The following is a 16,642-nucleotide window of genomic DNA, read 5'->3' as shown; positions in this document are numbered from 1 at the left end:
CCATCATTACTATCGCGGCCCTTAGATCCTCCCCAACTCCTCCATTTCTTTTCGGGTTTTTCATTCAATATTGATGACGACGGCTCTTGACCGATCGGCTTCTGGCGCACGAACCAATACACCAGAGCTGGCCATATAAAAAGCCACACCACTAACGCAACCTGTGCCTAACTTCCGTCCAGCTTAGCAACGGCCATCAGTTCGTCTAAAATCGTGACTTTCTAGTGCTCAACATTAAGTCTTTGCCCACAACCCAATGGTCGCTTTCGAGAGCATGGAGGTTCTTTTACTTTTTTTCCAAAGTGCTCCAAGCGTTTGTATTTCCCCTTTTTTAAGTCGCGATAGCTTAGAAAGTGAGTCTCGCCCATCCGGTGAAATAATCGCATAGAGAATAGATAGAAAATAATTGGAAAAAGTCGCTCGTGTCGGGCGTCGATGCCTTTCATTAACGATGCATGGGCCCTAACACTTCAAGGCATCCCATTCTAATCTCACAACGATCGGCAAACGTGGAAGATACATCGGACACCTGTTTACATGTGCGCATCCATCCACATGTTAACTATCAGCCCGGTTATCTGGCTGAAATGTGCCAACAATCAGCACACATGTCTTTTCCACTTCTGCTTTACGCAACGGGGGGGAATAAAAACAACAATTGAAAAAAAGAGTGCCACCAACTCTGGCCGATAAGCTACCGCACATGCTGCCATCCACTTCGTGACGATATGGTGTTCTGGCTTTCCTCCTTATGGACGTTATGGAAACGAGTGTTGTTGAACCGCCACATTGGTTCATCGTGCAACTGTCACATTCAACGACACGTCCGTCAAACGACGCACTAATGCTGAGTATTTTTTTTTTCTTTACTTTTTGTCTATGCTAATCACGGTAATGGAAGAAGACAGTCGGATTTGGTGCAAACTGTCTGCTATCCAAGAAGCAGTTATGATTAACACGCATGCCAACATTCAACAAGCAATCCACAAACATTAGCATGAGGAGACAACTCCGAAGTTACTGGATATCGTTCCACATTATTCATATTGTAACAGAATCATCATTAGCTCTAAACGAATCACTTAATTCTCAGAAAATAAAACACTTATCATTATTTAAATTAATTAATATCGTATGATATCATCCTGATATCGGGACATCAATTAATCTCGTTTTTTTCTATTCTAGACTATAACTTAGCTACAAACTTGATAAGCGATTCCAGGGTGACGTACTCAGAAGTCTCGTCCAATACTCCAAAGGTCAGGAATCGAATCTTATATTGATCGCTGCCTCACATTGCTAAGACTAAGACTGACTATCGAGTTACACCGTACTATAAGCCAGTAAGCCATATTATATGACAGGGTGAAAGGTATGACCTAGTAGCTCGATAAGCCAAAAACTTACGAATATGTCTCACTGGAGTTCCAGAAAATTTCCCAAAAGAACCATGCCGACAACACCCGAAAACCGAGCTTAAAATAAGTTTTAAAGTGAAAACATAACTTCAGCGTGGCCCATTCCAGCCGAGTGCGCCAGGTGTGTGACCCACTGACCTCTCCTGTAGGTATAGTATATCACTCCTGCTTTACTCCCACCCCCTAACTGCATTAGGTTTTTGGGTAGGAAGCCGCTTGAAAGGTTTCACCGAAAAAACCGCCGAAAGAACCTGAAGTTGCAAGTTAGCACCACAAACCAAAAACCGGTCCATCTCATCTGACCCAATCGCGCACGCGGGGGGGTATTCGTCGTGGTTGAGTTTTTGCATTTGCAAATGCAAATGCAAACCACGACCATGTTTTGAAATGCTGCGCTAGAGGCAATGATGACGAAATCTTCGCGCTTATAACTGTCTTTATGACGATGGGAAAATGCACGAATAGCGCTGCTCATCGAGAGTTTTATTTGTGAAATCTTCCTACTTCGTTGTGATGTTGCCAGAGTTGGAATTTACCATGATGCATCCACGGAAAGTGTGAATCGTCACGAGAACATAGAGTAGTCATCCTCAATCTCATACATACCTAGGGATGAGTGCAATCTAAAGGAAGAAAATGAAAGAGAAAAAAAACTATTAGTTATTGAGCAATTCTATCTCTTATAGTCAGAAGAAACAGTTTTTTTTTTGTTTAAAAGCATTAAAATTGTTGTTTTTGCTTCATTCAACAAAAATAAGTCAAACAAACAGATAGCAACGTAGCTCCCAATATTTCCCATGACATCGCCGAAAATGTTATTTCGCTGCGTTTAACCATTTGTTGGTAACAACATGTAACTACACTGTTGTCAAAACACAAAGTATTCATTCAGTTCGAAACCAATACTGCCATTTCAACACTTTATCCACCCGCTCCCTTGCCACTTCCCTTTATTGTGATTTGTCATCAAGTTTTTTTTATTCCTCGATACGACACCAAGAAATTCACACGACCGAAAACGTGTCCGCATTCGTCGCTGTTTTGGTTAGCAACTTTCCACCGTTTTTTTGTCGGGTGTTAATGACCACAGGAGAAGGGATAACTAACACACCATATATTGGGAGCTCCACCCCGAGAGGTAAAGGGTTTTCTTTCCCTTCCACAACTTTTTGTTAGCCGTGTATTTTAGGTCAACAGACAATCGGTTCAAGACAATTCACTTCCATTGCAATTTAGTTCCACTTTCTCAACTGGGCCGAACTAATCTTCCCACGAACGGGGTGGAACCGGGCCGCTGATAGTCAGCTATTTTGTTACATTGACCATTTCACTTTCTTCCTAACGACCACATATCTAGTTGCAAGTACATCAGTTAAACATTCCAACGATTTCAGCAGCTCAAGCATATGGCTTTGTTCGAATGCTTCCATTCGAAAGACTCATTACCATGAGCATTACGAATCTTATCTACTCATTCTTGTTATCTCCAGCAGCAGTATTTCCTAGAAACTGATAGCCATTGCCAGGTCCGATAGGAAACACATTTTCCTGCTGTACAAAGTTGGAGAATATGGGCAAGACATATTTGCATCCGCATATTTTCCACACGCCACAACACGGGAAGATGCCACGGATTTTTCGTTGTAAATTTAATCAACCACATATTCCCGCTGGCCAACGCACAGGTCGGCGGTATGGTAATCAAACGCTCGAGTGGGACGATGTGTCAGTGAAACTGACGTAGAGCGAATAAGAATCTTTCCACCCTTTTTGCCTCTTCCCGGTCGTCTTGTAACGGGAGTGCGGAAACAAGCGTTGAACAAGACATGGTGAAGCTATTTGTTGAACTACGCGCAACGACGCATCTTTAACACGCTCTGCTAGACGAAGGGAATGAAATGATTGCTTCATTGATTACTCTCCGCTGGCATCTTGTCTAACCATTGCCTTCCCTCCCATTGCTTGGCATTTTTATTGGCTCTTACTATACCCTCCTGTGCCAACGAGATAGTGCGGCAGGAACATGTCATGTTGTAGGCGATGATCAGATTGGACAGCTGCTGTGTGTAGTCGTATGCTGATTTCGATGGTCTAATTCGTGCAAGATATAAATGTCCCAGAGGTACTCTACTTCCTTTACCAAGTTTGACCTCCCATCGCAAGTTCCCGCAGGTGACACAAACCCAGACCTGCTGTCCTGTGTCACGCGAGAATGGGGAACAATTTCACCATCGTACTTTTTTTTTCGCTGCCATCTCTCTTCCCCCTTTGCTAGATACAGGAAATTGCTGATAAACGCATCATCATCGCAATTTACGCACGATGGACGGAGGATTCACGCGATTCGACACCGCGTTCGACCCTTCTTGCGCTTCGTACACACGCCACGCCATTGCACGGGTTCCAGGCTTCCAGGTCCAGCGCACAAAAACGATCCGATTTTCAGCTTTATTACACGAGAAAATTAAACCTCTGGGCAAAACTCTCGGAGCTGCCGCCAGGTTTCTTATGTTTGCCCTCCTGCTGATCCACCACCACCAAGGGTGTAAGCAAATCTTTGCCAAACACTGTTAGCTGATGGGAGGCAATTTCGTTCCGTAACACCTCTCCGAAGATGATTAGAGGGTTGCCGGGTTTTGCCTATTCGTGTGGAGACGAGCGTTACGGGCATCATCCCGGAACAAATCTTACGGCGTTGGAAGAAATATTCGAACCAATTCTCCACACATTGCTCATAAGAATGTCTGGCCAAACTGTGGAATTTTTATTTATTCAACAAGTCTTTCCAAGTTACATACATTTTAAGACCCAAAAATAATCCACAGTTGACGAAGAAGTAACGGTGGTCAAATACTTTGGTGACTTCCACAATACACTATTTACTGGAAGCATATAAGATGTGTCACTATCTGGACAACAGTAATTCTACGTTTACAGTCGCTTATGAATTCCGTAGAAATTCGTTCAACATTTATTCATTGCTAATATTTGGCGTAGAAATTTCCTGGAACCCTAATCGTAACACAATCCCACGATAACCCTAATCAATGATAATGACGAAAGTGTAGCGATTAAATATTGAAAAAAAAAACTCCACGATGAAAACGAAATTGCATATGATTCATCAAAATGAATCATGATGCAAATGATGCATATGAATTCATCAAATAGATGAGACATTAATGCTATGTCCACAGCTCAATGTGAAGAGTCTCATTAAGTGCATGAAATCAGGACTCTTACGTCCTTGAGATTCTTAATGCTTACAAGCCACTAATCGTGCCAATTGCCAGAGCCTTATCATTTTTACACAGGTATATTCCACTCAATCACTGATAGGATGATCCCGTCGCTATTTGATAAGTCCTACTCGAAGAATTCACACCTAACGCCTCTCTGGATCGATCCGGCCGACACCGGTAAGAGCGATTCCGACTTTTATCACTTATCGTTCTGTTTGCTAATCGGTCCTTCCCGGTCGTCGCATGGTAAATGCTTTGGAGAAAAATATTTGATAGAAATACATGCTGACAGCGTCGGTAAATTGATACCATCGAGTGTGAACCATGTTGATGTTATACATTCATCGAATGCAAAAAACACGACTCAAAATGATGAATGTAAATATTTGGAAGATTAGGAACATCGACAAGAAAATAAATATCGTTCCACAGAATGTTACTTTCACTTTGGATTATTGGTACTGGAGCTGAAGCCAATAAAGGTAGCATACGAACATATCAATTAATGTACCGAAAGTCCTACCGCAACATTATTTCTAATGTTGCTACTATATTCGATACAATTACCGCAATTGACAAGCTGCCCTAAAAATGCAAACAATCCAAATTAAACCACGGTACAAATTAAACATCATTTTAATGCTTACATACGCTCTGCCGAAACCCGCTCTGCCTCCATTACGGCCGGGGCGCGCCATTAAAACTGAACGATTTGTTTATATTAGCTGCTGGCCACGGTTTTACCAGCCGGCGATATACAGCGTGCAGGGCATATGGTGAAGCATATCTTTCGTTTTAAACAATCCGATTTCAATTTCATTATCTTTCACCGCTTGGGAAAAAAAACCCACGGCCAAAAAGCCGCTTGAACATTATCTACCACAACACTTGTGCCCACTGTGGCTGTGTAATATGCGGCTGAGGTTCCATCACGTAAACACACTCAAACATATTCATTTGAACAAACAATCGGGTTTTACCGATCGAGACGGTTCACAAACCATGTGGTAAAGAGGCGAGATCCTTCTTCTTCAGTTCTGTTCTCTACACACGTGCACACAAAAGTGTGCGTGAGATCTTACCCGGTTTTATGAGCAGCAGCACTTATGATCATATGCGCCACAGTTCCCAACTTCCAATGCGGCAACACTAGGGATACACAACAATCACTTTTACCGATCATCTCTCTAAAGGATTACCGACAACCAAAGCTGTCCATTGGCTCCGGGATTTTTTCCGGCTTCGTTTGTTTTTGGATTATGTCCGCCTACCACTCAGGGCCAAAAATTTATGCTCGTCGTACCCCGGGGGTGGTTTGGGTAATTACACTGCAGTACAACAAAGATTAGTGACACAGAATACAAACACAATTGAGAAAAAAGGTACAAAAAGGAACCCTTAATGCAAATGAAAGATTCTGTGACCCGTACCCGACCCGGTCGGCGTTTCGGCAAATTTGCTGAAATGGAAATCAAGTTCTGCATTAACCAATAATGGATGAAACTATTAGTCCAACGTGCCACAATTACTACGACTCCTGTTTTTTGGGTAACTTTTACGTTTGTTATGCTATATTGAGGATCCATTGACTAATCTTGCAATTTACCACCAACAAATCAACAGCTCATTCGGGGGACTAATTCCATCAAAATTAATGTTTCATCAGCACGACATGCAAATAACGTCCAACGGTCGCTGACAAATAACCGTTCGCCATTAATTTAATCCCTCCGCACGTTAATTTGTTATTGCTAATGCTCATTGAAGGTATATCTTGCACGATGAGCTCCAAAAGCTACCCTCTAACAGAAGCTTCGTCATTGCAAGAAACAACAGATTTGAGGGTAAAGTAGCAAATTAACCGTAGAAGATCAGATGGGCAAGTATGCTGCAAAAAACACACACACCAACCTACAAAAGGCTTAGCTTCAAAGCAAGGTCAACTGGTACACGGTAGGTTCGGCACAATTTCCGCTGGCAAACTAAAACGCCTTCCAACTCTTGGTTTATATACCGTAAACTGACTTTCAGTTTTTTTTGGTTTCGCTCCCAAAGCTACAACCTTCATTGCCGTTTGCCGTGCTATTCGCAAGCAATGTTACTCTTTACAGCACCACCTACTGGATACTGGCATGGTGAAGTGCACTACGGTTTTCATTGGTACTAAATACCAACGACCCCCACACAGAGACTTGACTACATGGTTGAGAGACGCAATTGCGCCATACGATCCATTACAATAATATGACTCAATGGTACGATCAACGAAACAAATGGCTATCACAGTGCGTGAATATAAGAAGAAACTGGACAGATCGTTGGAGGGGTGTTCTCACTTGGAGAAACAAAGTTATGCTCCTCTAAACTCCAAAAAAAGAGTTTGAAATTCATTAGCTTCGGAGGAATTCCCAAACAGCTGCGTGGAACTCCCAAATTTTGGACATTAGATCATAGGACTCCGTTAGTCTATTTTTTCTGCATGTATTTTTATTTAACACTCTTGTATCTTGTGATGATTAATCCGATGGTTTTTCTTCTTCTTCATATGGGAGATGTCTGTGACCTCATATGATCAGTTAAACCTCTGTTTCAATGTCCATATTCTGAGGTTTACCTATCTCTGAGTTTGACTTTCGACTTCTGAGAGTGATATTGGTTTAATTTATGATTATTTGGGCTTTTCGTGAGAATCCTAGCATATGTATTCTTACGAAGTTCATGATTTGTCTAATTGTTTTTATTTTCGACTTCATCCTTCCAATGTCTCTTCAGATCTTCTAAAGACAGGTCTAACAGCAGATACTTCTTGCAAGAAATGATCATGTGTCTGGCGGTCTCCGGCATTTCTCATGTGTTGCAATTCGCTCCTTCTGCGTTTCCCTTTTTATGTAGCCAATATTTATATTCATTTTGCGTATTTCGGTGGCCGATACCTCAAAGTCTTGATGCCAAGGTGCTCAATGGACTTAAAGTTGGGTTCGGAACTCTTCGATTCTGTTTGCCTCTTTCTGCGCACATGTTTTGATAACTCCTTTTCGTGTCCTCTATCATTCTGGTACTACTTTGGATTATGGCACCCTCCTTTCTTATTCTTTCTTTCAATGTAAATATCTCTCTAACCTACTGACTCACATATGAACCTGACCTGAAGTTCCATCACAATTCCATTAAAAAAAACACATGTTATGTCATTCGATTATGCTATGAAGGAAATGGACCCATTAACAGACACCCTCAATAATATAATAAAAGAAAACCAACATCTTCTCCGTCGTTCGATACTTCCCATCCCACTTTACAACATAACAGCATCGGCAGTTTTATGCCATTTTAATTTTGCCAATTTTCAATTACATCACGTTCGACCAGAGTGTGATTGTAACTCTATTCCACGCTTCAACTCCCAAAATAACCCCCGGAATCTTATAATTTGCCCAAACTCCGTATAGAGATACACTTACGCTTTGTCTACACTCGTGCGCATCTGTGCATATATTTTCCTCTTTCTTTTTTTCCGATGAATTCAATGCTTGTAATGCGCTTCCTTTTTCGCTTTCCGTGTGCTTTAAATTGAGCCTTTTGCATTCAATTACATCCAACGAAGCATAACACCCGGGGTAACACCACCACCCGGTCCGGTGTCACCTTCACAAGTTTGCATACAGAGTACGGATATAAATCAAACCCATTCGCCCATGTGCCGTACCGGTTTCGATCTACTACCTACAACTACGATCACTCTCTCTCTCTCCCGTGTTTGCAAAAGCCTTATCAACACCAGTTTCGAAGTCAGTTCGCATGACGAGTGAATTTTCCACGACGTGCAACCACGTTTTCCCGTACCGAACCGAGCACTGGCTTTGGCTAATATTATTTGCCTTCGTTATGCTCACTTTGGCACACAAAAGATGGCTCCTCACCAGCTTCTCAGCTTCTCCAAAAAACCCATCGTCGTGCACCCGGGCGAAGCAACGCAACGCAACCAAGCACCGGAAACGAGTGAATTTATAATTAAACTTAAATGCAACGCTTGCCTTCGGACAAAGGCAGCTGGGTTCTAACACCCCCCATGGGGAGTTGGAAGGTTTGTGTAAGTGGATTTTGTGAGCTGAGATGATCGCTGCCATTTTCTCACTTGCGCTTTCAGACGCTACCAGACGAGTGATCAAGTGAGTGAGCTTCATCAACTGTCCAGCGGGTGGAGTAGCGCACCAACCATGTCATGACGGAATTTGAAGATATTTGATTTCTCAAACATTCGAAAAGCCTTAGCTGAAGAAGTTATAAAGTGTGAAGCGAAAAGAGATGGATTTGCATACTCTACAAATGGCCTTCAATAGAGAAAAAGGGTCAATATTTTCACATCCAATTAGCATGCAGAATGTAGAATGTTTTACATCAGAAAGATGTAAAAGCAAAAAAAGAAAGCTTGATTGTGTATGATTTTCTGCCTTTTTTGAAAGGCTTTAAGTGTAATTTTGAAATTATGCTCAATTTCTTCGCTCATTAGCTGTACCTCGCTAATAATTTGTAACAACAGAAAAAACGACCTTTCACAGCATCCCCAAAACACAATCCCTCACTTAGAGATATTTTTGACTTCGTTATGTACTTCAAAAAGGAAGCACAACAAAGTATTTCATCATTAGAAGGTCTTTTTTGAATTGCATAATTTTAGTCTCTGTAACTTTCGCTTCAAAATATAAATTCTCTTCAATCAAATACAAAAAAGTAAAATAAAAATAATTATACCACTTAAATTCTTACTAGAAAGAAAAATAAATACTCCTCTCAACATAACTTTGCCTCTATTGAAAGCCTTTGGAATTGTTTTCTATATAAACGAACGCTAATTTATTTTCAAAATTAAACCGCCCATTAACGCGCAAATAAACAAAGATGAACACCTTTCGGAAACCGGGAACGAATCCCAGAATATGCTCTGGAAATACTGAATCTATTCTTTAGTGACTAAAAATTGAGTTTTCTCTGGGAAATAGAGATGAGGATACTCACTCTTTTCAGAGAGTTGAAACAGAGTGAAAGAGTGATTATAAGGACTCACTCTTTTAAACTCACTTTAAACTAATCCTTTAATTACTCCTTGACGTTTTTACTCACTCACTCTCACTCACTCTCTGCCGACTAATGACTCACTGTTTTGCGTTTTAACTCACGCAAAACGTAAGAGTGAGTAAGTATAACCCAAAAATAAATTATATCACAAATTGTGACATACACTTCGTGAGAAAAAAGGCCAAGGAATGAATCATTCGGCACAGAGAGAGAGAGTGAGTAAAATGTGAAGGAGTAAGTAAAAGATCCATAAAAACTCCTTATGCTGAGTTGAAACCATAAACTCCTTTGCACGAATAAACTCACTCACTCACTCGGGGAATACTGAATCTATTTTTTAGTGTCTAAAACCTGAGTTTTTTCTTTAGTTTCTTTAATAACTATGATATAATCATCCCCATAGTCAAATGAAGTAATGCACGGTCATCAAACTACCCCCACAGAGATCCAGTTGGTAGAATTTAATTAAAGCACTAACACCAGTGCTAACCACAACAAACTGGGACCGTTATTAGTCTGCTGCAACTCTACCCCCATCCGACGACTTAATGTCAATTGATGTCGATTCCGTTATGCTACGCTCAAACGAACACAAGAAGCAACAAGATGGAGACCGTGTAACGAGATTCTAACAGCAAAGAAATACTGAAACCTTTTGTCCCCCCCGGGGGGTGGTTTTGAGTTCTGTTCACCAACGATGTCGCAACGAGAGAAGCAAATGGATAAAATGTATCCATCAACCGTTTATTGACACACTAGAAAAATTGTTTTACTTGTACAGTGGATTGGTTTCCTCTAGGAAGGGCAACAAATAACAACGCCAAAGAGATGCACATTTCACTGCTCGCAAATGCACTTTCGGGCGTGGGTAATGATCCAACAATCCGAATTCGAATTGACCTTCTTTTTCAGCTGCTCCGTTCTCGATGCAACCAATATAGCGCGCAGTATGACACACGAAGTGAAATAAATTTACTGCTTGACCATCAACCCCAAAAAATGGCGCTCTCCACTCTGCCAAACGATCCGCCGTATGGCGCCGTCAAGGAGGGTGGTTTTGCGTAGCTTAAGTGCCAGGTTTCAGAATGCGCTGGAAAATTCTTCCCCAAACCCAACCCGTGTAAGGACCCCATTTCTAAAGCGATCGATCGATTTTTGGTGCGTTTTTGGTCAAAAATTTTCCGATTGACACCGAAATTTTGTTAACGGCTCCCGGCGCCACACCACAAACACAACGAGGCATGAATTTTCCGCAGCATGAATCCATAAAAAACCGTTTGCTGTTAAAATTCACCGCAGTGATTTTGTGTGTATCTCCTGTCAGTATGTGAGAGATAATAATGATACGATCGATTATTTTCACATGGCCTTTACCCGCTTTTCCCGCTTGTCTGAAAAGCTGATCCGATTGCTGGTTTGCCATTGAATTGTTTAATGCGAAACACGTCTGATAGTGTCAAAAGGAGAAAAAATCTAAAGTATGTACGAGCTTGTATCAATTGTGTATGTGAAACGTAAGTTGTTTTTCTCAGCATCCGGACAAGCCGCCAAAAGTCACGCAGAAAAGTTTGCTTTTGCAACCAAAGCTTACAGTTCCTAGTAACAATGCTTTATCGAAATGGTTTCATAACAAGTGTTTGCCACTAGTGTCAGTAATCTTTTATTCCGCCTCAGAAGATAATTCTTGCCAGTGTCTCCCCTCCCATCATGCGATAGGGGGGATGAGATGTGTTGAGCTCGTCTATCATCCCGACTCGACTACAACAAAAAGGTTTCTTTGTTGCAAATACTTATAACCTTCACTGTAGAACTTAATCCCAGAAACCTTTCTAACACACAATGCGATTTAAGAATTATGTCATGTGTGATCCTAGCATAGTTTATGCTGGATTAAATCATGTGTGAAAAAGGAAAAAATAATAGCTATAATTTTTATAGCAAAATAAGATACATATTTTATAGAAGAAACCGTATGTTTGAGCTCTAGGAACACATTCAGAATATCTGTTTGCTACCCCCTCAATTTCCCTTTCACAACGGACAACAACGGAGAATTGTAATTGCAAAATTGTACTCCACCCCGTTACTTGGGTGTATTACACACCCCAAGGTAAAACCTAAATATCCGCATTCAACTGAGATTTTTAACTACCCACAAACACACACAACCCCATCCACTTCCCTGGCCAGAGATTGTGTGAGGCCTTCTAAACACGATTCTTAGCGAACGATGAACCACGGGTACAATAGAATTTACACGGCCCTCCGCCCTTTCCCTGAGGACACACACACACAGGAACACACATTCACACAATCATGGCAGGCTTCATTTAATCTCTTTTAAGGTCTCGCTTTTCCACTGCTGCTGGTGTGTTGTTGGAGCCCGCACAAAGAAATATGCACTTTGCATTGTTGCGATGCACTTTTGTTTGGACAGTAACTGCAGGTCGTCGCTATTATCTACCTTACATTGTATAGTACGATAGCAATCGAGGAGGAGGACACAATGAAGATAGGAGAATTAATTTATCTTTATGCAATTAATATATTCTGTCATAGAAAAAAGGTTTTTTTGTTATTTAATATTATAAAATGGATTTTATTTTAGGCAGGCGAAACAGATCGTTTGTACACTGTATCTAGTTGAAAATATGTGACGACACTTTGGATTGCTCATAGATCTTGAATTTAGATATATAAAGAGATGTAGACCAATGTTATGGACACTCTGAAGTGATAACATCTATTCACAAGTTTTAATACGAAATTCTTTTGGCTTATAATTTGCTTCAATTGCGATAAATTCTGGTTTTCTTATCATATCAAGTGAAGATTATTTTTTTCAATCGCACAAAACTTTAAAAACGTGTTGAGCACTTACAAAAAACAAATTTACAATAAATTTTTCTAAACAAATGCATTAGGAATCCTTGGGTGTGTGTTACTTTAGCAGACTAAAAATACTAAAATAGGGTCACTTTAGAACCCACACTCAGGGCTCATTATTTCACGAAAGGGTAAATGACCGGTCACCATCATACGCGTCTCGTCATCAGTTACAAATTCTACACTTGCTTCACAGAAAGTACACGACCGGGGTACACTTATTACGACCCCCAGCCAGTACAGGGCAGTAATGGCTGCGGCACAAGGGAACAGTAAAATTAGACCCATTTTGTATATGCCCTCCTCACATACGCTCAGCAGCAGCAGCAGCAGCAGTAGACAGTTTACCGAGGGAGACCCTAATGGAATGGCGAAGCCCTGTCGTCCATTTTGATATTGGCCAAACAAGCTGCACCACTTGCCCTGATTGCTGCTGGCCCACTTCGACCATCACCACCCTCCCGGATGGTCTCATTCTATTCGGAAGGGCCATTTTAAATTATCCCCAGCCACATGTATGGGGAGAGGAGGAGATACACCTATTCGAACAAAAAAAGGGGTTGTAACACGCGATCCACACTCCCTCTTTAGGTAAAGTGTGGCTGGATGGAAAAGAAAAATGGAAAAGTGACGTAGTGCGAAAAAAAACTGCAAAAAACGTGATATAAACACTGCTACCACCCGGAACAACAAAAAAACACAAGAGAAGGCTTTAAAACATGGCAAAAAAGAACGTAAAATCAAACGAAACCATGTCAACAGTCGAAAGGTCCGTAGGTGAGCGGTGAGCGAAGTTGCATGATGTGCATAGAATTGCATCGATCAATGCATCCATCATCCCTTCGTTGAATGCGCGTGAAAATTCGGTCAAAGTGTCTATTTTGGCGTTCAACATCAGCTCAAGACACACGCACTGTCTGAGTCACCGTTGGGAAATGTTGGGTAAAAACAGGAAATCTATCTTTTTGCGATTGTGATGTGCCTTTTCACTTGGATGGTTGAGTCATACTCGTACGGCAGAGCAGGTTTAAGAACAGTTACGTTAATCATCATTAACGGGCACCATCTTCTTTCTGCAACCTGCAACATGGGGCCCAGAGGTTTCCGTATGCATCATCGATGGCCGTTTTTTTGCGCCACAAAGTGTGCAGAAGAACAGGCAAAACATGCTACGACACGTGGTCGGAAAGCGTAATGAAGGCAACATATACAGAGGACCGCGCCCCGTTTCGACGTCAATGCCCTGGACGACACTTGCTGATGTCTTGCTGCGGAATGGCAGAAAGAGTTTGTCTTTGTAGTCTGGAACTGGGCTGGGACTTGCAGCAAACCAAACGTGCCTGTGTCCTTTGAAGCTTGTATTGCAAATCGTTCAATTCCGATGCATTTGTTCGAATGACGAAATGGGAATAAAAGCTGATAGAAAAAAAAGACTTGTGAAAATTGCCGACGACAGGTTTGGAGATGAGGTTCATTGCACCTGTTCGTAGCTCTAAAGGGTGCTTGTTAGGGACGCGTGTGGTTTCAATGATTGCTCTACTCGGACTGGTTTATTCTCTCTAAATTTTGTTCTTATTCTAGTTCTTCTTTGTTATTCGTTAATTCAAAGTTCATTATAGCATCTCCCATAACTTAGTATAAATGTAAACATCCAACATTCCGACCACCTAAAATCCGTTATTTTACTTAAGTGGTAATTTTACTTAATCTTGAGTTCAATTCATTATTTCGTAACGGCGTTATAACAACTAGTATTCCGAGTTGTAACTTAAAGTAAGTAATCAATTTCATATTTTACTGCAACCTAATTCCCTTTCCGATATTTTAAATTCACTCAGATTCCTCTTACGAGACGCTCTAGTTCCTGCTATCTGCCCTTTACCCCCTAATTTTCCGTTGGTAATATGCTTAATTTAACCACAGGACGCTTTACGTTCGACGCTTGTGCAGTGCGCAACGTGACCACTCTGACGACTCCATCCTTGCCTGGATGTACTTCAGTTATGCGTGCTAGCGGCCACTTCATCGGAGGCATGTTGTCTTCATGGAGTATTACAAGCATTCCAGGCTTGATCGGAACAGCGGGGTTGTGCCATTTTGTCCTTGCTCTTAGCTGTTGCAAGTACTCGCGCTGCCACCGCGACCAGAAGTGCTGAAGCCTTTGTTGCATCACACGCCAATGATTCAATCGATTTTCTGGTATGTCCTTCAAGTCAATTTCTGAAATATATTTCAAATGAGAACCGGTTAGAAAATGACCTGGAGTAAGGGCTTCTAAATCAGTCGAATCCGCAGATAACTCAGTGAGTGGGCGTGAATTGAGGCACGCCTCAATTTCCGTCAGCAGTGTTGTCAGGTCTTCGTAGCTTGCCGCAGCTGTACCCAGGACTCTGATTAGATGATATTTCATGGAACGTACAGCTGCTTCCCACAAGCCTCCAAAGTGCGGGGCTCGTGGAGGGATGAACTTCCATTTTATTCCTCTTTCCGCCGTCCAGTTGGTGATTGCCTCCTTATGGTTTGACGACTGGAGTAACTCATGCAGCCGCTGAAGTTCATTCGCGGCACCCTTGAAGTTTGTTCCGTTGTCAGAGTTGATCTCTGATACTGCTCCTCGCCGTGAAACAAATCTTCTAAGAGCCGCTAAAAACGCTGCAGTACTTAAGTCAGAAACTAACTCTAGATGCACGGCACGTGTAACAAAGCATACGAACACTGCTATGAACGCCTTGGTTGGTGCTGCTCGTCGGTGATGTGCCTTTATCATTACCGGTCCGCAATAATCAACTCCTGATATCGCGAAAGGTCGCGCCTTATTCACACGTGTAGTCGGAAGAGGAGCCATGGGTTGTATAATTAACTTCGGTTTGGACTTGAAGCACCTTATACATTGATGGTAAGCTCGCCTCACTACTGATCTTGCTCCCATGATCCAAAATCGCTGTCTGATGGTCGTTATCATTAATTGTGGTCCAGCGTGCAATAATTCGGCATGATAATGTTCGGCTAACAGTTTCGCTAACGCATGACGTTTGGCGATTACTATTGGATACTTAACGTCTTCTGAAAGCTTTGCATTTCCAATACGGGTCTGCACTCTCAGGATACCCTTGTCGTCTACTGTAACATTGCATCCTTTCAGCAACGATGTTGTAGCTATGTTCTTTCCCGTACCTAGTGTCTTCAGTTCTTCGGCGAAACTATCTCGTTGAGCGATACGACAAATTGCGTCTTCTGCATGCCTTAGCTCTTCAGACGTCAGCGCTGTTGATTCCCCTTGATGATTTTGTTTCCGCAAAGCAGCAATGTAACGCAAGCAATATGCAATCACTCTTCTCAATTTCGCGTATGTTGAATATCGCGAAAATATTCGATCTGAGAAACTCTCTTCTTTCTCGGACATTACTAACAGCGTGGTTGCACGCTGTTCCTCTACAATTGTCAGTTTACCCACAGGAGGTTCTGGCCACTGATCTTCAGATTGGGAAAGCCAACCAGGCCCCGACCACCATAGTGCACTCTGCTGCAAGAATTCTTCCGGATCACATCCTCTCGATGCCAAATCGCTTGGATTTTCCTTACCAGGAACATGTCTCCACTCTACCCCTCTGGTTAACGCCTGAATCTTTGCAGTCCTGTTGGCAACAAAAGTTTTCCAACGAGAGTGTGGCGATTGAATCCAATGCCATGTCGTGAGAGAATCAGTCCACATGTAGCAAGACACATCGGTTACCAACGCCTCCTTCACCACACTATACAATCTACTTCCAAGTAATGCTCCACACAATTCAAGTCTAGCAATGGTCATTCTCTGCGATAAAGGTGCTACTTTAGACTTCGAAATTAATAGATGAACCACAACTGTTCCTGTCGCTGCCAGACTACGAACATAACAGCACGCACCGTATCCCTTTTCGGATGCATCGCAGAATATGTGCAACTGATATTGCTCGGCGGAATTGGATACTGCTAATCGTGGTATTTTCACATCTTCTAACAGCTTCAGTTGGGTAACAA

General features: G+C 41.9%; 1 protein-coding gene across 7 annotated transcripts in view; it reads right to left on the bottom strand.

Moving 5' to 3' along the window:
• Positions 1-16,642, bottom strand: part of LOC125769268 (prominin-like protein) — a 47,357-nt gene that overhangs the window by 19,847 nt on the left and 10,868 nt on the right. For 6 of the 7 annotated variants that reach the window (XR_007419042.1, XM_049437915.1, XM_049437913.1 and 3 more), the window contains one exon: positions 2,028-2,044. The exons of the other annotated variant lie outside the window; for it this stretch is intronic. The gene's annotated coding sequence lies outside the window, so the exon portion shown is untranslated. The remainder of the gene's footprint in view (positions 1-2,027; positions 2,045-16,642) is intronic. 7 annotated transcript variants of the gene reach the window in all.

The sequence above is a fragment of the Anopheles funestus genome, chromosome 3RL (genome assembly GCF_943734845.2).
Source record: "Anopheles funestus chromosome 3RL, idAnoFuneDA-416_04, whole genome shotgun sequence".
In the NCBI taxonomy this organism is placed as follows: domain Eukaryota; kingdom Metazoa; phylum Arthropoda; class Insecta; order Diptera; family Culicidae; genus Anopheles; species Anopheles funestus.
This window is presented reverse-complemented; position numbering and strand designations above follow the sequence as displayed.